Below are 19,931 nucleotides of genomic sequence, written 5' to 3'. Positions count from 1 at the left end.
TATCACTCTCTGACACTCTCTATCACTCTCTATCACTCTCTGACACACTCTGACACTCTCTATCACTTTCTTTCTCTCGCTGACACTCTCTGACACTCTCTATCACACTCTATCAATCTCTGACACTCTCTGACACTCTCTATTCATCAATGACACTCTGTGACACTCTCTATGACTCTCTGAAACTCTCTGACACACTCTGACACTCTCTATCACTCTCTATCACTCTCTGACACTCTCTGAGACTCTCCATCACTCTATGACACTCTCTGACACTCTCTATCACTCTCTATCACTCTCTATCAATCTCTGACACTCTCTATCACTCTCTGACACTCACTGACACTCTCAGACACTCTCTGCCACTCACTATCACTCTCTGGCTCTCTCTATCACTCTCTGAATCTCTCTGACACTCTCAGAGGCTCTCTATCACTCTCTATCACTCACTGACACTCTCAGACACTCTCTATCACTCTCTGACACTCACTGACACTCTCAGACACTCTCTTTCACTCTCTGTCACTCTCAGACAATCTCAGACACTCTCTATCACTCTCTGAAACTGTCTATCGCTATCTGACACTCTCTGACACACTCAATCACACTCTATCACTCTCTGACAAACTCTGACTCTCTCTATCACTCTATGACACTCTCTGACACTCTCTATCACTCTCTGTCACTCTCTGACACACTCTGACACTCTCTGACACTCTCAGACCCTCTCTGTCACTCTCTATCACTCTCTGACATTCTCTATCACTCTCTGACACTCTCTATCCCTCTCTATCACTCTATGACACTCTCTGACGCTATCTATCACTCTCTATCACTCTCTGACACTCTCTGACACACTCTGACCCTCTCTATCACTCTCTATCAATCTCTGACACTCTGTGACACTCTCTGACACTCTCCATCACTCTCTGACACTCTCTGAAACTCTCTATCACTCTCTATCACTCTCTGACACTCTCAGACACTCTCTATCAGTCTCTGACACTCACTGACACTCTCGGACACTCTCTTTCACTCTCTGTCACTCTCAGACACTCTCAGACACTCTCAGACACTCTCTATCACTCTCTGACACTCTCTATCACTCTCTGACACTCTCTATCGCTCTCTGACACTCTCTGACACACTCAATCACTCTCTCTCACTCTCTGAAACACTCTGACACTCTCTATCACTCTATGACACTCTCTGACACTCTCTATCACTCTCTATCACTCTCTGACACACTCTGACACTCTCTGACACTCTCAGACACTCTCTGTCACTCTCTGTAACTCTCTATCAATCTCTGACACTCTCTATCACTCTCTATCACTCTCTTACACTCTCTATCACTCTCTGACACTCTCTATCACTCTCTATCACACTCTGACACTCTCTGACACTCTCTATCACTCAATGACACACTCTGAAACTGTCTATCACTCCCTATCACTCTCTATCACTCTCTGACACTCACTGACACTCTGAGACACTCGCTGTCGCTCTCAGACACTCTCTGTCACTCTCTGACACTCTCTGTCACTCTCTGACACTCTCTGACACTCTCTGATACTCTCTATCACTCTCTGACACTCTCTGTCACTCACTGACACTCTCTTTCGCTCTCTGACACTCTCTGACACTCTCAGAATCTCTCTCTCTCACTCTCCATCACTCTCTGACACTCTCTGACACACTCTGACACTCTCTGACACTCTCTGACACTCTCTATCACTCTCTGACACTCTCTGTAACACTCTATCACTCTCTGACACTCTCTGTAACTCTCTATCACTCTCTGACACTCTCTATCACTCTCTATCACTCTCTGACACACTCTGACACTCTCTATCACTTTCTTTCTCTCGCTGACACTCTCTGACACTCTCTATCACACTCTATCAATCTCTGACACTCTCTGACACTCTCTATTCATCAATGACACTCTGTGACACTCTCTATGACTCTCTGAAACTCTCTGACACACTCTGACACTCTCTATCACTCTCTATCACTCTCTGACACTCTCTGAGACTCTCCATCACTCTATGACACTCTCTGACACTCTCTATCACTCTCTATCACTCTCTATCAATCTCTGACACTCTCTATCACTCTCTGACACTCACTGACACTCTCAGACACTCTCTGCCACTCACTATCACTCTCTGGCTCTCTCTATCACTCTCTGAATCTCTCTGACACTCTCAGAGGCTCTCTATCACTCTCTATCACTCACTGACACTCTCAGACACTCTCTATCACTCTCTGACACTCACTGACACTCTCAGACACTCTCTTTCACTCTCTGTCACTCTCAGACAATCTCAGACACTCTCTATCACTCTCTGAAACTGTCTATCGCTATCTGACACTCTCTGACACACTCAATCACACTCTATCACTCTCTGACAAACTCTGACTCTCTCTATCACTCTATGACACTCTCTGACACTCTCTATCACTCTCTGTCACTCTCTGACACACTCTGACACTCTCTGACACTCTCAGACCCTCTCTGTCACTCTCTATCACTCTCTGACATTCTCTATCACTCTCTGACACTCTCTATCCCTCTCTATCACTCTATGACACTCTCTGACGCTATCTATCACTCTCTATCACTCTCTGACACTCTCTGACACACTCTGACCCTCTCTATCACTCTCTATCAATCTCTGACACTCTGTGACACTCTCTGACACTCTCCATCACTCTCTGACACTCTCTGAAACTCTCTATCACTCTCTATCACTCTCTGACACTCTCAGACACTCTCTATCAGTCTCTGACACTCACTGACACTCTCGGACACTCTCTTTCACTCTCTGTCACTCTCAGACACTCTCAGACACTCTCAGACACTCTCTATCACTCTCTGACACTCTCTATCACTCTCTGACACTCTCTATCGCTCTCTGACACTCTCTGACACACTCAATCACTCTCTCTCACTCTCTGAAACACTCTGACACTCTCTATCACTCTATGACACTCTCTGACACTCTCTATCACTCTCTATCACTCTCTGACACACTCTGACACTCTCTGACACTCTCAGACACTCTCTGTCACTCTCTGTAACTCTCTATCAATCTCTGACACTCTCTATCACTCTCTATCACTCTCTTACACTCTCTATCACTCTCTGACACTCTCTATCACTCTCTATCACACTCTGACACTCTCTGACACTCTCTATCACTCAATGACACACTCTGAAACTGTCTATCACTCCCTATCACTCTCTATCACTCTCTGACACTCACTGACACTCTGAGACACTCGCTGTCGCTCTCAGACACTCTCTGTCACTCTCTGACACTCTCTGTCACTCTCTGACACTCTCTGACACTCTCTGATACTCTCTATCACTCTCTGACACTCTCTGTCACTCACTGACACTCTCTTTCGCTCTCTGACACTCTCTGACACTCTCAGAATCTCTCTCTCTCACTCTCTGAAACTCTCTGACACTCTCAGAGACTCTCTATCACTCTCTATCACTCTCTGACATTCTCTATCACTCTCTGACATTCTCAGACTCTCTCTGTCACTCTCTGACACTCCCTATCACTCTCTGACACTCTCTGACACTCTCTATCACTCTCTGACACTCTCTATCACTCAATGACCCTATGTGACACTCTCTATCACTCTCCATCACTCTCTGACACTCTCTGACACACTCTGACACTCTCTGACACTCTCTATCACTCTCTGACACTCTCTGTAACTCTCTATCACTCTCTGACACTCTCTGTAACTCTCTATCACTCTCTGACACTCTCTATCACTCTCTATCACTCTGACACACTCTGACACTCTCTATCACTCTCTTTCACTCGCTGACACTCTCTGACACTCTCTATCACACTCTATCAATCTCTGACACTCTCTGACACTCTCTATTAATCAATGACACTCTGTGACACTCTCTATGACTCTCTGAAACTCTCTGACACACTCTGACACTCTCTATCACTCTCTATCACTCTCTGACACTCTCTGAGACTCTCCATCACTCTATGACACTCTCTGACACTCTCTATCACTCTCTATCACTCTCCATCAATCTCTGACACTCTCTATCACTCTCTGACACTCACTGACACTCTCAGACACTCTCTGCCACTCACTATCACTCTCTGGCTCTCTCTATCACTCTCTGAATCTCTCTGACACTCTCAGAGGCTCTCTATCACTCTCTATCACTCACTGACACTCTCAGACACTCTCTATCACTCTCTGACACTCACTGACACTCTCAGACACTCTCTTTCACTCTCTGTAACTCTCAGACAATCTCAGACACTCTCTATCACTCTCTGAAACTGTCTATCGCTATCTGACACTCTCTGACACACTCAATCACACTCTATCACTCTCTGACACACTCTGACTCTCTCTATCACTCTATGACACTCTCTGACACTCTCTATCACTCTCTGTCACTCTCTGACACACTCTGACAATCTCTGACACTCTCAGACCCTCTCTGTCACTCTCTATCACTCTCTGACATTCTCTATCACTCTCTGACACTCTCTATCACTCTCAGACACTCTCTGTCACTCTCTACCACTCTCTGACACTCTCTATCACTCTCTGACACTCTCAGAGGCTCTCTATCACTCTCAATCACTCACTGAAACTCTCAGACACTCTCTATCACTCTCTGACACTCTCAGACACTCTCTTTCACTCTCTGTCACTCTCAGACACTCTCAGACACTCTCTATCACTCTCTGACACTGTCTATCTCTCTCTGACACTCTGTATCGCTCTCTGACACTCTCTGACACACTCAATCAATCTCTATCACTATCTGACACACTCTGACACTCTCTATCACTCTCTGACACTCTCTGACACTCTCTATCACACTCAATCAATCTCTGACACTCTCTGACACTCTCTATTAATCAATGACACTCTGTGACACTCTCTATGACTCTCTGAAACTCTCTGACACACTCTGACACTCTCTATCACTCTCTATCACTCTCTGACAGTCTCTGAGACTCTCCATCAATCTATGACACTCTCTGACACTCTCTATCACTCTCTATCACTCTCTATCACTCTCTGACACTCTCTATCACTCTCTTACACTCTCTGACACTCACTGACACTCTCAGACACTCTCTGCCACTCACTATCACTCTCTGACTCTCTCTATCACTCTCTGAATCGCTCTGACACTCTCAGAGGCTCGCTATCACTCTCTATCACTCACTGACACTCTCAGACACTCTCTATCACTCTCTGACACACTCTGACACTCTCTGACACTCTCAGACACTCTCTATCACACTCTGACACGTTCTGACATTCTCCATCACTCTCTGACTCTCTCTGACACTCTTAGACACTCTCAATCACACTCCGTATCACTCTCTTACACTCTCTGACACACTCTGACACTCTCTATCACTCTCTGACACTCTCTGACACTCTCTATCACTCAATGACACTCTCTATCACTCTCCATCACTCTATGACACTCTCTGACACACTCTGACACTCTCAGACACTCTCAATCACACTCTCTATCACTCTCTGACACTCTCTGACACTCTCTATCACTCTCTATCACTCACTGACACTCTCTGACACTCTCTATCACTCAATGACACTCTCTATCACTCAATGACACTCTCTGACACTCTCTGACACTCTCTATCACTCTCTGACACTTTCTGACACTCTCTATTACTCAATGACACTCTGTGACACTCTCTATCCCTCTCTATCACTCTATGACACTCTCTGACGCTATCTATCACTCTCTATCACTCTCTGACACTCTCTGATACACTCTGACACTCTCTATCACTCCCCATCACTCTCTGACACTCTCTGAAACTCGCTATCACTCTCTATCACTCTCTGACACCCTCTGGCACACTCTGACACTCTCTGACACTCTCATAGGCTCTCTATCACTCTCCATCACTCTGTGTCACTCTCTATCACTCTCTGACACTCTCTATTACTCTCTGACACTCTCTGACACTCTCAGAGGGTCTCTTTCACTCTCTATCACTCACTGACACTCTCAGACACACTCTATCAGTCTCTGACACTCACTGACACTCTCAGACACTCTCTTTCACTCTCTGTCACTCTCAGACACTCTCAGACACTCTCAGACACTCTCAGACACTCTCTATCACTCTCTGACACTCTCTATCACTCTCTGACACTCTCTATCACTCTCTGACACTCTCTATCGCTCTCTGACACTCTCTGACACACTCAATCACTCTCTATCACTCTCTGAAACACTCTGACACTCTCTATCACTCTATGACACTCTCTGACACTCTCTATCACTCTCTATCACTCTCTGACACACTCTGACACTCTCTGACACTCTCTATCAATCTCTGACACTCTCTATCACTCTCTATCACTCTCTTACACTCTCTATCACTCTCTGACACTCTCTGACACTCTCTATCACACTCTGACACTCTCTGACACTCTCTATCACTCAATGACACACTCTGAAACTGTCTATCACTCCCTATCACTCTCTATCACTCTCTGACACTCACTGACACTCTCAGACACTCGCTGTCGCTCTCGGACACTCTCTGTCACTCTCTGACACTCTCTGACACTCTCTGATACTCTCTATCACTTCCTGACACTCTCTGTCACTCTCTACCACTCTCTGACACTCTCTATCACTCTCTGACACTCTCAGAGGCTCTCTATCACTCTCAATCACTCACTGAAACTCTCAGACACTCTCTATCACTCTCTGACACTCTCAGACACTCTCTTTCACTCTCTGTCACTCTCAGACACTCTCAGACACTCTCTATCACTCTCTGACACTGTCTATCTCTCTCTGACACTCTCTATCGCTCTCTGACACTCTCTGACACACTCAATCAATCTCTATCACTATCTGACACACTGACACTCTCTATCACTCTCTGACACTCTCTGACACTCTCTATCACACTCAATCAATCTCTGACACTCTCTGACACTCTCTATTAATCAATGACACTCTGTGACACTCTCTATGACTCTCTGAAACTCTCTGACACACTCTGACACTCTCTATCACTCTCTATCACTCTCTGACACTCTCTGAGAATCTCCATCACTCTATGACACTCTCTGACACTCTCTATCACTCTCTATCACTCTCTATCACTCTCTGACACTCTCTATCACTCTCTTACACTCTCTGACACTCACTGACACTCTCAGACACTCTCTGCCACTCACTATCACTCTCTGACTCTCTCTATCACTCTCTGAATCTCTCTGACACTCTCAGAGGCTCTCTATCACTCTCTATCACTCACTGACACTCTCAGACACTCTCTATCACTCTCTGACACACTCTGACACTCTCTGACACTCTCAGACACTCTCTATCACACTCTGACACGTTCTGACATTCTCCATCACTCTCTGACACTCTCTGACACTCTTAGACACTCTCAATCACACTCCGTATCACTCTCTGACACTCTCTGACACTCTCTGACACTCTCTATCACTCTCTGACACTCTCTGACACTCTCTATCACTCAATGACACTCTCTATCACTCTCCATCACTCTATGACACTCTCTGACACACTCTGACACTCTCAGACACTCTCAATCACACTCTCTATCACTCTCTGACACTCTCTGACACTCTCTATCACTCTCTATCACTCTCTGACACTCTCTGACACTCTCTATCACTCAATGACACTCTCTATCACTCAATGACACTCTCTGACACTCTCTGACACACTTTGACACTCTCAGACACTCTCAATCACACTCCGTATCACTCTCTGACACTCTCTGACACTCTCTGACACTCTCTATCACTCTCTGACACTTTCTGACACTCTCTATTACTCAATGACACTCTGTGACACTCTCTATCCCTCTCTATCACTCTATGACACTCTCTGACGCTATCTATCACTCTCTATCACTCTCTGACACTCTCTGATACACTCTGACACTCTCTATCACTCCCCATCACTCTCTGACACTCTCTGAAACTCGCTATCACTCTCTATCACTCTCTGACACCCTCTGGCACACTCTGACACTCTCTGACACTCTCATAGGCTCTCTATCACTCTCCATCACTCTGTGTCACTCTCTATCACTCTCTGACACTCTCTGACACTCTCTGACACTCTCTGACACTCTCAGAGGGTCTCTATCACTCTCTATCACTCACTGACACTCTCAGACACACTCTATCAGTCTCTGACACTCACTGACACTCTCAGACACTCTCTTTCACTCTCTGTCACTCTCAGACACTCTCAGACACTCTCAGACACTCTCTATCACTCTCTGACACTCTCTATCACTCTCTGACACTCTCTATCACTCTCTGACACTCTCTATCGCTCTCTGACACTCTCTGACACACTCAATCACTCTCTATCACTCTCTGAAACACTCTGACACTCTCTATCACTCTATGACACTCTCTGACACTCTCTATCACTCTCTATCACTCTCTGACACACTCTGACACTCTCTGTCACTCTCTATCTCTCTCTGACACTCTCTATCACTCTCTGAAACTGTCTATCGCTCTCTGACACTCTCTGACACACTCAATCACACTCTTTCACTCTCTGACACACTCTGACACTCTCTATCACTCTATGACACTCTCTGACACTCTCTATCACTCTCTGTCACTCTCTGACACACTCTGACACTCTCTGACACTCTCAGACCCTCTCTGTCACTCTCTATCACTCTCTGACATTCTCTATCACTCTCTGACACTCTCTAACACTCTCAGACACTCTCTGTCACTCTCTACCACTCTCTGACACTCTCTATCACTCTCTGACACTCTCTGACACTCTCAGAGGCTCTCTATCACTCTCAATCACTCACTGCAACTCTCAGACACTCTCTATCACTCTCTGACACTGTCCATCTCTCTCTGACACTCTCTATCGCTCTCTGACACTCTCTGACACACTCAATCAATCTCTATCACTCTCTGACACACTTTGACACTCTCTATCACTCTCTGACACACTCTGACACTCTCTGACACTCTCAGACCCTCTCTGTCACTCTCTATCACTCTCTGACATTCTCTATCACTCTCTGACACTCTCTAACACTCTCAGACACTCTCTGTCACTCTCTACCACTCTCTGACACTCTCTATCACTCTCTGACACTCTCTGACACTCTCAGAGGCTCTCTATCACTCTCAATCACTCACTGCAACTCTCAGACACTCTCTATCACTCTCTGACACTGTCCATCTCTCTCTGACACTCTCTATCGCTCTCTGACACTCTCTGACACACTCAATCAATCTCTATCACTCTCTGACACACTTTGACACTCTCTATCACTCTCTATCAATCTCTGACACTCTCTGTCACTCTCAGACACTCTCAGACACTCTGAGACACTCTCTATCACTCTCTGACACTCTCTATCACTCTCTGACACTCTCTATCACTCTCTGACACTCTCTATCGCTCTCTGACACTCTCTGACACACTCAATCACTCTCTATCACTCTCTGAAACACTCTGACACTCTCTATCACTCTATGACACTCTCTGACACTCTCTATCACTCTCTATCACTCTCTGACACACTCTGACACTCTCTGACACTCTCTATCAATCTCTGACACTCTCTATCACTCTCTATCACTCTCTTACACTCTCTATCACTCTCTGACACTCTCTGACACTCTCTATCACACTCTGACACTCTCTGACACTCTCTATCACTCAATGACACACTCTGAAACTGTCTATCACTCCCTATCACTCTCTATCACTCTCTGACACTCACTGACACTCTCAGACACTCGCTGTCGCTCTCAGACACTCTCTGTCACTCTCTGACACTCTCTGACACTCTCTGATACTCTCTATCACTCCCTGACACTCTCTGTCACTCACTGACACTCTCTGTCACTCTCTGACACTCTCTATCACACTCTATCAATCTCTGACACTCTCTGACACTCTCTATTAATCAATGACACTCTGTGACACTCTCTATGACTCTCTGAAACTCTCTGACACACTCTGACACTCTCTATCACTCTCTATCACTCTCTGACACTCTCTGAGACTCTCCATCACTCTATGACACTCTCTGACACTCTCTATCACTCTCTATCACTCTCTGACACTCTCTATCACTCTCTGACACTCACTGAAACTCTCAGACACTCTCTGCCACTCACTATCACTCTCTGACTCTCTCTATCACTCTCTGAATCTCTCTGACACTCTCAGAGGCTCTCTATCACTCTCTATCACTCACTGACACTCTCAGACACTCTCTATCACTCTCTGACACTCTCTGTCACTCTCTATCACTCAATGACACTCTCTATCACTCAATGACACTCTCTGACACTCTCTGACACACTCTGACACTCTCAGACACTCTCAATCACACTCCGTATCACTCTCTGACACTCTCTGACACTCTCTGACACTCTCTATCACTCTCTGACACTTTCTGACACTCTCTATTACTCAATGACACTCTGTGACACTCTCTATCCCTCTCTATCACTCTATGACACTCTCTGACGCTATCTATCACTCTCTATCACTCTCTGACACTCTCTGATGCACTCTGACACTCTCTATCACTCTCCATCACTCTCTGACACTCTCTGAAACTCTCTATCACTCTCTATCACTCTCTGACACCCTCTGGCACACTCTGACACTCTCTGACACTCTCATAGGCTCTCTATGACTCTCCATCACTCTGTGTCACTCTCTATCACTCTCTGACACTCTCTATCACTCTCTGACACTCTCTGACACTCTCAGAGGGTCTCCATCACTCTCTATCACTCACTGACACTCTCAGACACACTCTATCAGTCTCTGACACTCACTGACACTCTCAGACACTCTCTTTCACTCTCTGTCACTCTCAGACACTCTCAGACACAATCAGACACTCTCTATCACTCTCTGACACTCTCTATCAGTCTCTGACACTCTCTATCACTCTCTGACACTCTCTATCGCTCTCTGACACTCTCTGACACACTCAATCACTCTCTATCACTCTCTGAAACACTCTGACACTCTCTATCACTCTATGACACTCTCTGACACTCTCTATCACTCTCTATCACTCTCTGACACACTCTGACACTCTCTGACACTCTCTATCAATCTCTGACACTCTCTATCACTCTCTATCACTCTCTTACACTCTCTATCACTCTCTGACACTCTCTGACACTCTCTATCACACTCTGACACTCTCTGAAACTCTCCATCACTCAATGACACACTCTGAAACTGTCTATCACTCCCTATCACACTCTATCAATCTCTGACACTCTCTGACACTCTCTATTAATCAATGACACTCTGTGACACTCTCTATGACTCTCTGAAACTCTCTGACACACTCTGACACTCTCTATCACTCTCTATCACTCTCTGACACTCTCTGAGACTCTCCATCACTCTATGACACTCTCTGACACTCTCTATCACTCTCTATCACTCTCTATCAATCTCTGACACTCTCTATCACTCTCTGACACTCACTGACACTCTCAGACACTCTCTGCCACTCACTATCACTCTCTGACTCTCTCTATCACTCTCTGAAACTGTCTATCGCTCTCTGACACTCTCTGACACACTCAATCACACTCTTTCACTCTCTGACACACTCTGACACTCTCTATCACTCTATGACACTCTCTGACACTCTCTATCACTCTCTGTCACTCTCTGACACACTCTGACACTCTCTGACACTCTCAGACCCTCTCTGTCACTCTCTATCACTCTCTGACATTCTCTATCACTCTCTGACACTCTCTAACACTCTCAGACACTCTCTGTCACTCTCTACCACTCTCTGACACTCTCTATCACTCTCTGACACTCTCTGACACTCTCAGAGGCTCTCTATCACTCTCAATCACTCACTGCAACTCTCAGACACTCTCTATCACTCTCTGACACTGTCCATCTCTCTCTGACACTCTCTATCGCTCTCTGACACTCTCTGACACACTCAATCAATCTCTATCACTCTCTGACACACTTTGACACTCTCTATCACTCTCTGACACTCTCTGACACTCTCTATCACTCTATGACACTCTCTGACACTCACTGACACTCTCAGACACTCGCTGTCGCTCTCAGACACTCTCTGTCACTCTCTGACACTCTCTGACAGTCTCTGATACTCTCTATCACTTCCTGACACTCACTGACACTCTCAGACACTCGCTGTCGCTCTCAGACACTCTCTGTCACTCTCTGACACTCTCTGTCACTCTCTGACACTCTCTGACACTCTCTGATACTCTCTATCACTTCCTGACACTCTCTGTCACTCTCTACCACTCTCTGACACTCTCTATCACTCTCTGACACTCTCAGAGGCTCTCTATCACTCTCAATCACTCACTGAAACTCTCAGACACTCTCTATCACTCTCTGACACTCTCAGACACTCTCTTTCACTCTCTGTCACTCTCAGACACTCTCAGACACTCTCTATCACTCTCTGACACTGTCTATCTCTCTCTGACACTCTCTATCGCTCTCTGACACTCTCTGACACACTCAATCAATCTCTATCACTATCTGACACACTGACACTCTCTATCACTCTCTGACACTCTCTGACACTCTCTATCACACTCAATCAATCTCTGACACTCTCTGACACTCTCTATTAATCAATGACACTCTGTGACACTCTCTATGACTCTCTGAAACTCTCTGACACACTCTGACACTCTCTATCACTCTCTATCACTCTCTGACACTCTCTGAGACTCTCCATCACTCTATGACACTCTCTGACACTCTCTATCACTCTCTATCACTCTCTATCACTCTCTGACACTCTCTATCACTCTCTTACACTCTCTGACACTCACTGACACTCTCAGACACTCTCTGCCACTCACTATCACTCTCTGACTCTCTCTATCACTCTCTGAATCTCTCTGACACTCTCAGAGGCTCTCTATCACTCTCTATCACTCACTGACACTCTCAGACACTCTCTATCACTCTCTGACACACTCTGACACTCTCTGACACTCTCAGACACTCTCTATCACACTCTGACACGTTCTGACATTCTCCATCACTCTCTGACACTCTCTGACACTCTTAGACACTCTCAATCACACTCCGTATCACTCTCTGACACTCTCTGACACTCTCTGACACTCTCTATCACTCTCTGACACTCTCTGACACTCTCTATCACTCAATGACACTCTCTATCACTCTCCATCACTCTATGACACTCTCTGACACACTCTGACACTCTCAGACACTCTCAATCACACTCTCTATCACTCTCTGACACTCTCTGACACTCTCTATCACTCTCTATCACTCTCTGACACTCTCTGACACTCTCTATCACTCAATGACACTCTCTATCACTCAATGACACTCTCTGACACTCTCTGACACACTTTGACACTCTCAGACACTCTCAATCACACTCCGTATCACTCTCTGACACTCTCTGACACTCTCTGACACTCTCTATCACTCTCTGACACTTTCTGACACTCTCTATTACTCAATGACACTGTGACACTCTCTATCCCTCTCTATCACTCTATGACACTCTCTGACGCTATCTATCACTCTCTATCACTCTCTGACACTCTCTGATACACTCTGACACTCTCTATCACTCCCCATCACTCTCTGACACTCTCTGAAACTCGCTATCACTCTCTATCACTCTCTGACACCCTCTGGCACACTCTGACACTCTCTGACACTCTCATAGGCTCTCTATCACTCTCCATCACTCTGTGTCACTCTCTATCACTCTCTGACACTCTCTGACACTCTCTGACACTCTCTGACACTCTCAGAGGGTCTCTATCACTCTCTATCACTCACTGACACTCTCAGACACACTCTATCAGTCTCTGACACTCACTGACACTCTCAGACACTCTCTTTCACTCTCTGTCACTCTCAGACACTCTCAGACACTCTCAGACACTCTCTATCACTCTCTGACACTCTCTATCACTCTCTGACACTCTCTATCACTTTCTGACACTCTCTATCGCTCTCTGACACTCTCTGACACACTCAATCACTCTCTATCACTCTCTGAAACACTCTGACACTCTCTATCACTCTATGACACTCTCTGACACTCTCTATCACTCTCTATCACTCTCTGACACACTCTGACACTCTCTGTCACTCTCTATCTCTCTCTGACACTCTCTATCACTCTCTGAAACTGTCTATCGCTCTCTGACACTCTCTGACACACTCAATCACACTCTTTCACTCTCTGACACACTCTGACACTCTCTATCACTCTATGACACTCTCTGACACTCTCTATCACTCTCTGTCACTCTCTGACACACTCTGACACTCTCTGACACTCTCAGACCCTCTCTGTCACTCTCTATCACTCTCTGACATTCTCTATCACTCTCTGACACTCTCTAACACTCTCAGACACTCTCTGTCACTCTCTACCACTCTCTGACACTCTCTATCACTCTCTGACACTCTCTGACACTCTCAGAGGCTCTCTATCACTCTCAATCACTCACTGCAACTCTCAGACACTCTCTATCACTCTCTGACACTGTCCATCTCTCTCTGACACTCTCTATCGCTCTCTGACACTCTCTGACACACTCAATCAATCTCTATCACTCTCTGACACACTTTGACACTCTCTATCACTCTCTGACACTCTCTGACACTCTCTATCACTCTCTATCAATCTCTGACACTCTCTGACACTCTCTATTAATCAATGACACTCTGTGACACTCTCTATGACTCTCTGAAACTCTCTGACACACTCTGACACTCTCTATCACTCTCTGACACTCTCTGAGACTCTCCATCACTCTATGACACTCTCTGACACTCTCTATCACTCTCTATCACTCTCTATCACTCTCTGACACTCTCTATCACTCTCTTACACTCTCTGACACTCACTATCACTCTCTGACTCTCTCTATCACTCTCTGAATCTCTCTGACACTCACAGAGGCTCTCTATCACTCTCTATCACTCACTGACACTCTCAGACACTCTCTATCACTCTCTGACACACTCTGACACTCTCTGACACTCTCAGACACTCTCTATCACACTCTGACACGTTCTGACATTCTCCATCACTCTCTGACACTCTCTGGCACACTCTGACACTCTCAGACACTCTCAATCACACTCCGTATCACTCTCTGACACTCTCTGACACTCTCTGACACTCTCTATCACTCTCTGACACTTTCTGACACTCTCTGACGCTATCTATCACTCTCTATCACTCTCTGACACTCTCTGATACACTCTGACACTCTCTATCACTCTCCATCACTCTCTGACACTCTCTGAAACTCTCTATCACTCTCTATCACTCTCTGACACTCCCTGACACCCTCTGACACACTCTGACACTCTCTGACACTCTCATAGGCTCTCTATCACTCTCCATCACTCTGCGTCACTCTCTATCACTCTCTGACACTCTCTGACACACTCTATCACTCTCTGACACTCCCTGACACTCTCAGAGGGTCTCTATCACTCTCTGTCACTCGCTGACACTCTCAGACACACTCTATCAGTCTCTGACACTCTAAGACACTCTCTTTCACTCTCTTTCACTCTCTGTCACTCTCAGACACTCTCAGACACTCTCAGACACTCTCTATCACTCTCTGACACTCTCTATCACTCTCTGACACTCTCTATCGCTCTCTGACACTCTCTGACACACTCAATCACTCTCTATCACTCTATGAAACACTCTGACACTCTCTATCACTCTATGACACTCTATGACACTCTCTGACACTCTCTATCACTCTCTGACACACTCTGACACTCTCTGACACTCTCTATCAATCTCTGACACTCTCTATCACTCTTACACACTCTATCACTCTCTGACACTCTCTGACACTCTCTATCACACTCTGACACTCTCTGACACTCTCTATCACTCAATGACACACTCTGAAACTGTCTATCACTCCCTATCACTCTCTATCACTCTCTGACACTCACTGATACTCTCAGACACTCGCTGTCGCTCTCAGACACTCTCTGTCACTCTCTGACACTCTCTGACACTCTGTGATCCTCTCTATCACTCTCTGACACTCTCTGTCACTCACTGACACTCTCTTTCGCTCTCTGACACTCTCTGACCCTCTCAGAGACTCTCTATCACTCTCTATCACTCTCTGACACTTTCTGACACTCTCAGAATCTCTCTCTCACTCTCTGAAACTCTCTGACACTCTCAGAGACTCTCTATCACTCTCTATCACTCTCTGACAATCTCTATCACTCTCTGACATTTTCAGACTCTCTCTGTCACTCTCTGACACTCCCTATCACTCTATGACACTCTCTGACACTCTCTATCACTCTCTGTCACTCTCTGACACACTCTGACACTCTCTGACACTCTCAGACCCTCTTTGTCACTCTCTATCACTCTCTGACATTCTCTATCACTCTCTGACACTCTCTATCACTCTCAGACACTCTCTGTCACTCTCTACCACTCTCTGACTCTCTCTCACTCTCTGACACTCACTGACACTCTCAGACACTCTCAGACACTCTCTATCACTCTCTGACACTGTCTATCTCTCTCTGACATTCTCTATCGCTCTCTGACACTCTCTGACACACTCAATCAATCTCTATCACTCTCTGACACACTCTGACACTCTCTATCACTCTCTGACACTCTCTATCACTCTCTATCAATCTCTGACACTCTCTGACACTCTCTATTAATCAATGACACACTCTGACACTCTCTATCACTCTCTATCACTCTCTGAAACTCTCTGAGACTCTCCATCACTCTATGACACTCTCTGACACTCTCTATCACTCTCGATGACTCTCTATCACTCTCTGACACTCTCTATCACTCTCTTACACTCTCTGACACTCACTGACACTCTCAGACACTCTCTGCCACTCACTGTCACTCTCTGACTCTCTCTATCACTCTCTGAATCTCTCTGACACTCTCTGACACTCTCAGACACTCTCTATCACACTCTGACACGTTCTGACATTCTCTGACACTCTTAGACACTCTCAATCACACTCCGTATCACTCTCTGACACACTCTGACACTCTCTATCACTCTCTATCACTCTCTGACACTCTCTGACACTCTCTATCACTCAATGACACTCTCTATCACTCTCCATCACTCTCTGACACTCTCTGACACACTCTGACACTCTCAGACACTCTCAATCACACTCCGTATCACTCTCTGACACTGTCTAACACTCTCTGACACTCTCTATCACTCTCTGACACTCTCTGACACTCTCTATCACTCTCTATCACTCTCTGACACTCTCTGACACTCACTATCACTCAATGACACACTCTATCACTCTCCATCACTCTCTGACACTCTCTGGCACACTCTGACACTCTCAGACACTCTCAATCACACTCCGTATCACTCTCTATCACTCTCTGACACTCTCTGACACACTCTATCACTCTCTGACACTCTCTGAACTCTCAGAGGGTCTCTATCACTCTCTGTCACTCGCTGACACTCTCAGACACACTCTTTCAGTCTCTGACACTCACTGTCACTCTCAGACACTCTCTTTCACTCTCTGTCACTCTCAGACACTCTCAGACACTCTCTATCACTCTCTGACACTCTCTATCACTCTCTGACACTCTCTATCGCTCTCTGACACTCTCTGACACACTCAATCACTCTCTATCACTCTCTGAAACACTCTGACACTCTCTATCACTCTATGACACTCTCTGACACTCTCTATCACTCTCTATCACTCTCTGACACACTCTGACACTCTCTGACACTCTCTTTCAATCTCTGACACTCTCTATCACTCTCTATCACTCTCTTACACTCTCTATCACTCTCTGACACTCTCTGACACTCTCTATCACACTCTGACACTCTCTGACACTCTCTATCACTCAATGACACACTCTGAAACTGTCTATCACTCTCTATCACTCTCTGACACTCACTGACATTCTCAGACACTCGCTGTCGCTCTCAGACACTCTCTGTCACTCTCTGACACTCTCTGACACTCTGTGATCCTCTCTATCACTCTCTGACACTCTCTGTCACTCACTGACACTCTCTTTCGCTCTCTGACACTCTCTGACACTCTCAGAGACTCTCTATCACTCTCTATCACTCTCTGACACTCTCTGACACTCTCAGAATCTCTCTCTCACTCTCTGAAACTCTCTGACACTCTCAGAGACTCTCTATCACTCTCTGACATTCTCTATCACTCTCTGACATTCTCAGACTCTCTCTGTCACTCTCTGACACTCCCTATCACTCTATGACACTCTCTGACACTCTCTATCACTCTCTATCACTCTCTATCACTCTCTGACACTCTCTATCACTCTCTTACACTCTCTGACACTCACTATCACTCTCTGACTCTCTCTATCACTCTCTGAATCTCTCTGACACTCACAGAGGCTCTCTATCACTCTCTATCACTCACTGACACTCTCAGACACTCTCTATCACTCTCTGACACACTCTGACACTCTCTGACACTCTCAGACACTCTCTATCACACTCTGACACGTTCTGACATTCTCCATCACTCTCTGACACTCTCTGACACACTCTGACACTCTCAGACACTCTCAATCACACTCCGTATCACTCTCTGACACTCTCTGACACTCTCTGACACTCTCTATCACTCTCTGACACTTTCTGACACTCTCTATTACTCAATGAGACTCTGTGACACTCTCTATCCCTCTCTATCACTCTATGACACTCTCTGACGCTATCTATCACTCTCTATCACTCTCTGACACTCTCTGATACACTCTGACACTCTCTATCACTCTCCATCACTCTCTGACACTCTCTGAAACTCTCTATCACTCTCTATCACTCTCTGACACTCCCTGACACCCTCTGACACACTCTGACACTCTCTGACACTCTCATAGGCTCTCTATCACTCTCCATCACTCTGCGTCACTCTCTATCACTCTCTGACACTCTCTGACACACTCTATCACTCTCTGATACTCCCTGACACTCTCAGAGGGTCTCTATCACTCTCTGTCACTCGCGGACACTCTCAGACACACTCTATCAGTCTCTGACACTCTCAGACACTCTCTTTCACTCTCTTTCACTCTCTGTCACTCTCAGACACTCTCAGACACTCTCAGACACTCTCTATCACTCTCTGACACTCTCTATCACTCTCTGACACTCTCTATCACTCTCTGACACTCTCTGACACACTCAATCACTCTCTATCACTCTCTGAAACACTCTGACACTCTCTATCACTCTATGACACTCTCTGACACTCTCTATCACTCTCTGACACACTCTGACACTCTCTGACACTCTCTATCAATCTCTGACACTCTCTATCACTCTCTTACACACTCTATCACTCTCTGACACTCTCTGACACTCTCTATCACACTCTGACACTCTCTGACACTCTCTATCACTCAATGACACACTCTGAAACTGTCTATCACTCCCTATCACTCTCTATCACTCTCTGACACTCACTGACACTCTCAGAGACTCTCTATCACTCTCTATCACTCTCTGACACTCTCTGACACTCTCAGAATCTCTCTCTCACTCTCTGAAACTCTCTGACACTCTCAGAGACTCTCTATCACTCTCTGACATTCTCTATCACTCTCTGACATTCTCAGACTCTCTCTGTCACTCTCTGACACTCCCTATCACTCTATGACACTCTCTGACACTCTCTATCACTCTCTATCACTCTCTATCACTCTCTGACACTCTCTATCACTCTCTTACACTCTCTGACACTCACTATCACTCTCTGACTCTCTCTA

The sequence above is a fragment of the Heterodontus francisci genome, chromosome 18 (assembly GCF_036365525.1).
Source record: "Heterodontus francisci isolate sHetFra1 chromosome 18, sHetFra1.hap1, whole genome shotgun sequence".
NCBI classification, from domain to species: Eukaryota; Metazoa; Chordata; class Chondrichthyes; order Heterodontiformes; family Heterodontidae; genus Heterodontus; species Heterodontus francisci.
The sequence above is the reverse complement of the archived record's forward strand: the minus strand, read 5'-3'. Positions refer to the sequence as shown.